Consider the following 9,415-nt stretch of genomic DNA (forward strand, 5'->3'; position numbering starts at 1 on the left):
ATTGTGGTAAACTGTGGTCAATGACATGAGACAAAGTATATGTGAACTGCTGTATGGAAAGTGAATTTGCTCTGTAAATCTTCACCCAAAGCATAATTTAAAAAATGGTTAAAACTTAATGAGACAAACAAAAATTTATTTAATTCCATATGTAAGTTTTGCAAAGGAGAACTGAACATTCACAAAACATTCATTCACAAAAGTCAATAGCTTGGTGGGTTTCTTAAAACCAAAATCCATCCATTCTATAACACAATCTGTAATCAATGTTGGCATCATTGTTACTACCAGTCAGCTGAGTGATGGGCAGCTAATGACTAGTTTTCCAATACACCAACTCTTAAATTCCCTTTTAGATGAAGAATGTCTGGCTAGGGTTCAGAAACTTCTTGATGGGGCACACTGCATTTTCTATTACAATAGTGGAGAGCTTTAAAATAACTTCAGAGCTTTAAGACAATTCTGCTTTTAAGTTTGGTGACTTTCTACAAGTTGGCGATGTGACTTCTTGGGGAAAACATTTAGATCTATTAAAGTCAGAAAAAAAATGGTCACCTTTCTTTGGAGTGTAAGGGAAAAAATTTAAAAGTAAGAATCTCTCAATACACAAGGTCACCCTGTACAATGGCTTACATTGTTCACTGCACAACTGCAGAGACTGCTATGTGGTGGCTCTGCAATCTCAAGCAAAGATAATGGACCCCAGACCACCAATTTAAGATGCCCCTCAGTGTGCAGTAATATTATCAGCACTTAAAATGATCAGAGTATAATTTCAATAATTTCTTTTCTGCTTAAAAAGAAAACCACACTTTCCTTTTATAAAACTTAGTAATTCCAGAAAAGCAGTCAACTAACTCATTGCCATCGAGTCAGACCCAACTACAGCGACCAATCCTTGGGTTTCCGAGGTGGTATCACTACGGAAGTAGGTTGCCCAACCTTCCTTCCGAGTAGTAGCTGGTGGGTTTGAACTGCCAGCCTTCTGGTTTGCAGTCAAATGCCTTGGGCACTATGCCACCAGAGCTCCTCCAGAAAAGCACAAGGAAATAGAAATCACCAGAAAGCCCACTACTTAGATTTCTGCTATAATTGCCTTAATTTGCAAATAACTGACATCTAATTTAATTTCCATTTAATTTCCTTACTTTATTCACTTTTCTTTTTTTAAGTTTCAATGAAATTTTGTAATTTTCTCATTATAACTTTTTCACAACTCTTGCTCAAGTTATTCCTAGGTAGCTTTTATTTTGGGTCCTTACTGTGACTAGGATCTCTTTTGAGATATGTAAATCTTGACCTTTTGGCTATATTACACTCTTTTTCTAAATCCATTCTTCTGAACCCTGAAAACTCAGGCTGTTTACCTTTTCTGAACTTCTTCCTTTGATTCTCTGCTCCTAAACCTTGAATATCTACTGCTTGCTCAGTATCTAGCTAGAAACCATATATCAAAATAAAACCTTTGATATTTTGCTATTTCTTGTGTTCCAGCCAGAGCAAATGATTAACATTGTGTTTGAAGTTGCTGATGCTATTCTGAAAAACTCTGATGCAAGACATCTCTTGCTATCTATTTTACTCAATTACTGATATAAAAGGCACACTTCATGATAAATGGCAAATCATTATCATGTCCTTCCAAATGAGACACCTAACTTGTTAAGGAACCCTGAAACAAATTTTTCACTGGGTTTTCTGTTTGAATAATGTAATTCCATTCAACTTCAGTTACGTTAAATATATCCTGCGATGAGTATTTCCAACACATCTTTCTCTGTGGGTACAATTATCTCTTACTGAACAGCAGGCTGAGAGTGCATCAAAGAGAAGGACTATTTTAACAGTGCAATGCACTGAATTGAATGTCAACTAATCTTAGTTTTGCAACAGCTGAACAGGGACAATAGCATTTGTCTATGACTGTGTATGCATGTCTGAGGGTTAATATTTTCTGCATAAGACACCATTTGCAATTGTAAATATCTTGTAACCTTAACATACAGCATGGTAAACAGAGCAGATTAAGAAACAGCAGAATCTATATGGAAGATGAATTTGCTCTGTAAACTTTCACCCAAATCACAATAAAATTTTTTAAAAAAGAAGAAGAATCTGCTCATGTTAAATTTGGAAGAGACCTTCAAGGCCACCTAATCCTATTCCTTCAATAGAGGACAGATAGGTATGATACAAAGTGTCTTTTTCAATAGGAAATTATTTCAATACTGTACACAAAACTAGCCCATAAATATCAACTAGGACTTATATAACACCCAATCCTACAACATAACTACCTATATTATCTCTGGGTTACACAAATGGTTCAGCACTTGGCTGCTGACAGAAAGGTTGGAGGTTTGCCACTGAGGTACCTTGGAAGAAAGGCCTGGCAGTTACTTCCAAAAAATCAGTCATTGAAAACCCTGTGGAGCACAGTTCTCCTCCAATACATGGGGTCATCATAAGTCAGAATCATCTAGCTGGCAACTGATTTATATACTGTATGACATATACTTTAACTAGGTCAGGATAGGGGTTTAAATGTCATAAGACACATTTTTCTTACCAATCTCATCCATGTTTAAGACGCAGATGGTGATATTCTAGTTTGGCATTTATTTAGTATTTGAGTTTTCCAATGCCCATTATTTTATATATTTTGCCTGATTTTGTACTTGTTTAAGGATAGAAGGTAATAGAGTCCCTGCTACTGGCCCAAAACAGACATAATCTATTGATTTACTTCAAATCCAAATGAGTTAAGGATAATGTTATAATTTTATTAACTAAAATAATAGAAATAAGAATCGATATCATTCAAAATAGTAGAGTAGAAAAAGTAGAATGAGAAAAGTTAACAATTTAAAAGATGACAAGGAAAGACAGAAAGATGCATGAATATACATCAACAGCAGCATACAGTAAGATGGTAGAAATATATCCAAATATGTAAGTAACTATCTAACCAATGTAAAACAGACCAAATTATCCAGAAGAAGGGGGAGAACTGTTATATTAACTAAAAACATCACAATCTAGATCTGTGTTATTTACAAAAATTGAATTTGAAAATAAAATCATGAACAAAGGTAATATATCCAAGTTGCAATAGAAAGAAGATACTGTGTCCACTAGAAGGGAATGGTGCAGGAGATCCTGGATTGAGTGGGAGAACAATGTGGAACAAAACTCAAAATTATTTAAAAAAAAAAAAAAAAAGACCAGGTTTGCTGGTCTGATAGAACCTGGTGAGATCCCTGAGACTATGGCCTCTAGTTATCCTTCAGGTCTGGAATTGAACTCACTCTGTGGCTTCTAGCCAAATAATAGATCGGCACCTGGGGTGAACATTTGTATCAGGTAGATACACTACTTGAAGTGATCAATCATGGGAGATCAGAAGGGCAGTGTTTGCACAGGGAGACAGCTGGGGTTAGGAGTGCATGGGAGGAAAGGACACAGGTAAAACATATAAGTACAGGGAGGAAGTGGGAAGAGAGCTGTTACACTGTGGGGAACTATAGTCAATGTCATGAGACAAAATGTGTATGAACTGCTGCATGGAAAATGAATTTTCTCTGTAAACTTTCACCCAAATCACAATAAAAAAAAATTAAAAAAAGAAAAAGAAAGATACGGTGCCCATATTAATATCAGACTAAGCAGAGTTTAAGCACAAAGAATGAAAATCAATCTTTTAATAAGTTCTATAACATTGAAATTGTGCTCTTCCATTCCTCAAATGAAATGGAATGAAAGTGAAAAGATAAGCCACAGAATTAGGGGAAAAAAAATCCTGTTAAAGCTACAACAATGAAAGAGGAGGTGGAGATAAGATGGCATCCTCCTAATATACTCCATCCAATCCCTCTATAACAGAAACCCAGAAAAAACTAGTGAAACAGATACAAACAATGAACCTGGAATTCTGAGCATCAAATGAGAGGATAAAGAATTAGACTGGGCGCTGATTAGAAAGGGAGACAGAGCAAAATCAGTGACTGAGGAGAGCAAAGAAACTGCGATCAGCCAAAGCATTATCATTTTAATGACAGAAGCATCAGACGCAGATGAGGAAACGGCTTCACAGAATCCACGAGGTGATAAAGACACAGTGTAGACAGATCAGGAGGAATTCTAAGTGAGCAGAAGATGTGTGGGAGCTGGGAGAAGAATACGCAGGGAAACAGACCTGACTTAGTGGCATAGGCAGCTGTGGAGTAAGGAGGGAGCCAGAGAAAGGGAATGAAATAATTCACCACTAGGGAGCTCTGGTGGTATAGTCCTTAATGCATTTGACTGCCAATAGTGGTTTGAACCACCAGCCACACCTTGGAAGGAATATTAGGCAATCTATTTCCATAGTGATATTGCCTCAGAAACCCAAGGAAGGGTCACTATGAATTGGATCTGACTCAAAGGCAGTGAATTTGGTTTTGGTTTGATAGACACAAGTTGTTTGGGCTGGGGACCTATGTGAGGAGAAGAGTCTGTGTTAGGGCAGTTGGAATAGCTAGGCTTAGGACACCCTATTGCTTGACTGAATCTGGGTAAGAGCTGGATGAACAGCTGTGCTTACTCAGAAGGGTGTCAGACCCACACAAGTGAAATGCTACTAGGGAAATGCATTCTCTGATCTAACAAACACACACCTTCTCTCCACATAGGTGTACATACTCTTTGACCCTCTACTAACTTGGTGGCTAAAGAAACTCCACCCTCACCCACTCAGATCCTTGGCCACCTCTCTGACAGCCCAGCCACCCCTAACAACTTGCCTCTGGCAGACAGAATCAGGGGTTGAAACTCACCTGCTGGTGGCTAGGTCCTGCCTGGATCCCAAGCACCTCCTCTTCAGCCTAGCCATGCTCAGCAAACCACTCCAAACAGACAGACCCAGGGGCTGCAACTCTCCCTTCCTGCCCTTGTGTCACTGGCTGATCTTCCTCACACTGAGCACAAGAGCCACACATATGCAGCCTTCTCTCTTGGAGGTGTCCACTCACACCAGGCTCCTTTCACCTCCAAAGGCACATGGATCAGCAGTTTGAACCACAGCCACCTGCTCCCAGGGCTGCCAGCTTACCATAACTACAAAAGGCTTTAGCTCTTTAGCTTCCGTATTTCCCTGTTTTCTTTTTTCCAATTTTTCTCCCTTTCTATCTGTCCATTTCTCTCTTTTCCTCTTCTTTTCTTTCATTTTTACCAATCCTTCTTCTTGCCCACCACCCATTTTGTTTTCCTTTTCTCTATTTTTCTCTTTTATTTTATTGTGTCTATTTTTCTTTTCCTTCTCTTCTTCTCGTTGGGTTATTTTTCCCTGCCCCATCCAATGGGAGGATGACATTAACTCTCCACTAGTCAGATTTATCTACTGCACTGACCACCTCACCCAATAGACGAGTACCACCAACAGCTCCTACACCACAGAATCAGTGACAGACGGTGGACAAGGACTTCTCATGCCAACTGTAGCTTCTACTAATAACAAGCAAAGATGGGCACCCATATTCCCATCAGTTACTTCACCAATCCTGAGACAGAAAAGAAAGAAACCTAAAAGGCAACCAAATTTGCAAAGAAATAAAACCATCTCTATTTGCAGATGGCATGATCCTATACATAGAAAGTCCAAAAGAATCAATAAGAAAAGTCCTGGAACTATTGAAAGATTCAACAAAGTGGTAGGATACAAGATCACAATACAAAAATCAGTTGAATTCCTATACATCAACAGAGATCTCTGAAAAGGAAATAAGGAAAGCAATATCATTTACATTAGCCATCTAAAAAGATAGAATACTCAGGAAAAAATCTTACCAGGGACACAAAAGACCCAGAGAAAGAAAACTACAAAACGCTACCACAAGAAACTATAAGAGACCTACATAAATGGAAGAACATACCCTGCTCATGGATAGGAAAACTGAACATTGTGAACATAGCAATACTACCAAAAAGTAATTGATAGATTCAATGCAATGCTGATCCAGATTCCATCAAAGTTCTTTAAGGACATGGAGAAACCGATCACTAATTTTACATGGAAAGTAAGAGAGCTCAGATAAGCAAAGCATTACGAAGAAGAAGAACAAAGTAGGATCTCAAAACCTACTATACAGCTATGGTAGTCAAAACAGTTTGGTTTTGGTACAATGATAGACATATAGATGAATGGAACAGAATTGAGAATCCAGAAATACATCCATTCACTATGGAAAATTGATCTTTGACAAAGGAAAAAAAAAAATTAAATAAGGAAGAGATACTCTCTTTAATAAATTGTGTTAAGAAACCTGGATATTAATTTGCAGAAAAATGAAACAAAATCCATATGTCACACCACACAAAAAAACAAATTTAAGGTAGATTAAGGACCTAAATGTAAAGCCCAAAACTATAAAGTTCATCAAAGAAAAAATAGGGGCAAACTTAGGATAACATCTTAGCCACAGCCAAGAACCTTGGGGAAATAAGTCACTGGGCCTGCAGGCTCAGGACCAATTGTCATGGGGCACATCAAGCTCAATTGGCACAACACAGTAAACAAAAACACTGTTCTACATCCTACTTTGGTGAGTTGTGACTAGGGTCTTAAAACTTATGAACAACCATCCAAGATGCAAATATTAGTCTCTTCTTGCCTGGAGCAGAGAAGAGTGAAGAAAGCCAAAGATTCCTGGAAACAATTATTTCAAGGGACTAGTGGACCATGGGAACTCAGCCTACATGACTCTGAGACCATAAGAACTAGATAGTGACCCACTACCAATGCCAACTACTTGAAAGGGATTAAAATTGGAAATCCTGGACTGTTTGGGAGAAAAATGTGGAAGAAAATTCAGAAACAAAAAAGATCAGGATTATTGGTCAGATAGAGACTAGGGCCCTGAGTTACCCTCTGGGCTCAGAATTGGACTCACTCTCGTGGCTTAACTCTCAGCCAAACAATAGACAGGCCTATGACCTGAGATGTACTCTTGAGAACAATCAAACATGGGAGATCAGAAGGGCAGTATTTGCACAGGGAGAATGCTAGGGAGGCAAGAATGCATAGACAACAAGGACACATGGAGGAAGTGGGGAGAGAGCTGTTACATTGTGGGGATTATAATTAGTGTCACAAAACAAAATTTGTATAAACTATTGAAAGGAAAATCAATCTTCTCTATAAAATTTACCAAAGTCACAGTAAAAAGTTTTAAAAAACCACAACAGTAAAAGAATAAGGACTTTTATAAATAATTCCATTGAAATGATAACTATGAGACCAAAAGGCCAAGAGAAAATGAGAATATCTTTTCAAGTAATTCACAGAAGAGGAACATATCAAAAAATGTTCAAACCTATTAATAACCAAGAAAATCCATTTTAATCATAGTCAGATGTTGTTTCTACTCTCCTAAGATTAATAATCAAAGATCAGAAGAGTTGTAGGGGTGACATCAAGGACATTATACTTGAAGAACCCAAAAGGTCATTAAAAAGAGAGGAAAGAAAGAAAAGCCAAAATGGATATCAGAAGAGACTCTGAAACTTGCTCTTTTTTATTTTCTTTATAACTTTTTATAGTAATTTGGGTGAAATTTTATAGAGAAAAATGGTTTTCCATTCAGCAATTCATGAACCTTTTGTTTTTTGGCATTGATTGCAGTTCTTACAATGTAGCAACACTTTTCCAACTTCCTTATCATTTCCATTTGAACTTCTTTCCTATCCCTCTTGCTTTTTGATATTTATCCCTGGGCAAATGCTGCCCTTTTGATCTCTTATGGTCAACTGGTCTAAAGAGTGCATACCTCCCTGAATTATTGTTCACTTTTTAGGTCTGTGTATCATTTAGCTGAAAATTGAGCCTTGGGGGTCAGTTCAGTTCCAGACGGAAAGGGTGTTTATGGGCCATAGTTTGGGGGTTTCACCAATCTGTATCAGACGAGTAAATCTGGTGGGTTTTTTTTTTATGATTGTAAGTTTTGTCCCACATTTTTCTCCCACTCTATCTGGGATCTGCTACTATGATCCCTTCCAGAGCAGTCAGCAGAGATATTGGGCACCATTTAGTTATTCTGGTTTCAGGGTCATGGAGGCTGGGGTTCCCATGGTCCTTTTCTCCTGTGGAGCAATTGTTTCCTTGTGCCTTTCATTTTGTTCACTCTTATTTGCTCTGGACAGGGAAAAACCAATAGTTAAACCTTAAATGATTGCTCACAAGCTTTTAAGATGCCAGTTGCAACTCATCTAAGTAGAATGTAGAGTATTGACTGTGTTATGCCAGTTGATCTTGGTGTCTCCCAAGACTATGGTCCTGAGTCCCCATGCTCAGTGATTCATTCCCTCTAGGAGTTTGGTTATGATTAATTAGTTTTCATACAATAGAACGCCTTTTCATAGTCACTAAAACACAAATTAAAAAATCTTTTTGGTGTTTTTTGCTCTCAGCCAAGATCCAACTGACATCAGCAACATATTCCTCATTTTATTGATTAATCAAAGGCATTGGATTGTGTGGATCATAACAAATTATGGATAACATTAGGAAGAGTGGGAATTCCAGAAGTTAATCGTGCTTTTGAGGAACCTGAGCAAAGACCAAGAAGTAGTCATTCAAATAGAACCAAGGAATACTTTGGTTTAAAATCAGGAAAGGTGTGCATCAAGGGTATATCCTTTCACCATACTTATTCAATCTACGTGCTGAGCAATCTGAGAAGCTGGGCTATATAAAGAAGAATGTGACATCAGGATTGGAGGAAGATTCATTAACTACCTGTGATATACAGATGGCACAACCTTGTTTGCTGGACGTGAAGAGTACTCAAAGCACTTATTGATGAAGATCAGAGATTACACCCTTCAGTGTGGATTACCCTTCAACATAAAGAAAATAAAAAAATCCTCACAACTGAACCATTAACCAACATTATGATAAATGGAGAAAAGGCTGAAGTTGTCAAAGATTTCATCTTACTTGGATCTGAAATCATGCCCAAGGAAGTAGCAGTCAAGAAATCAAAGCTGAACAACTATGTCATAGAGATGCACTCCTTAGAACAATCAGCCATGGGAGATTAGAAGGGCAGCATTTGCACAGGGGGGAAGCTAGGGAGGTGGAAATGCATAGGCCACAAGGACACAGGGAAAGGGTAACCACAGGGAGGAAGTAGGTGGAGAGCTGTTACACTGCAGGGAATGTAATCAGTATCACAAAACAAAATGTGTATGAACTGTTAAATGTAACATGAATCTGATTTACAAAATTTCACCTAAATTACAATAAAAAGTTAAAAAAAATCAAACAAGTTTGGCGATTCCTTAAAAAGTTGGAAATACAAATACCATTTGACCCAGCCATCCCATTACTAGGTATATACCCTAAAGAAGTGAGAGCCATAACAAGAACAGATATATGCAT

Source organism: Orycteropus afer, unplaced genomic scaffold, assembly GCF_000298275.1.
Source record: "Orycteropus afer afer isolate SDZICR_OR568_19922 unplaced genomic scaffold, OryAfe1.0 scaffold00690, whole genome shotgun sequence".
Classification (NCBI taxonomy): domain Eukaryota; kingdom Metazoa; phylum Chordata; class Mammalia; order Tubulidentata; family Orycteropodidae; genus Orycteropus; species Orycteropus afer.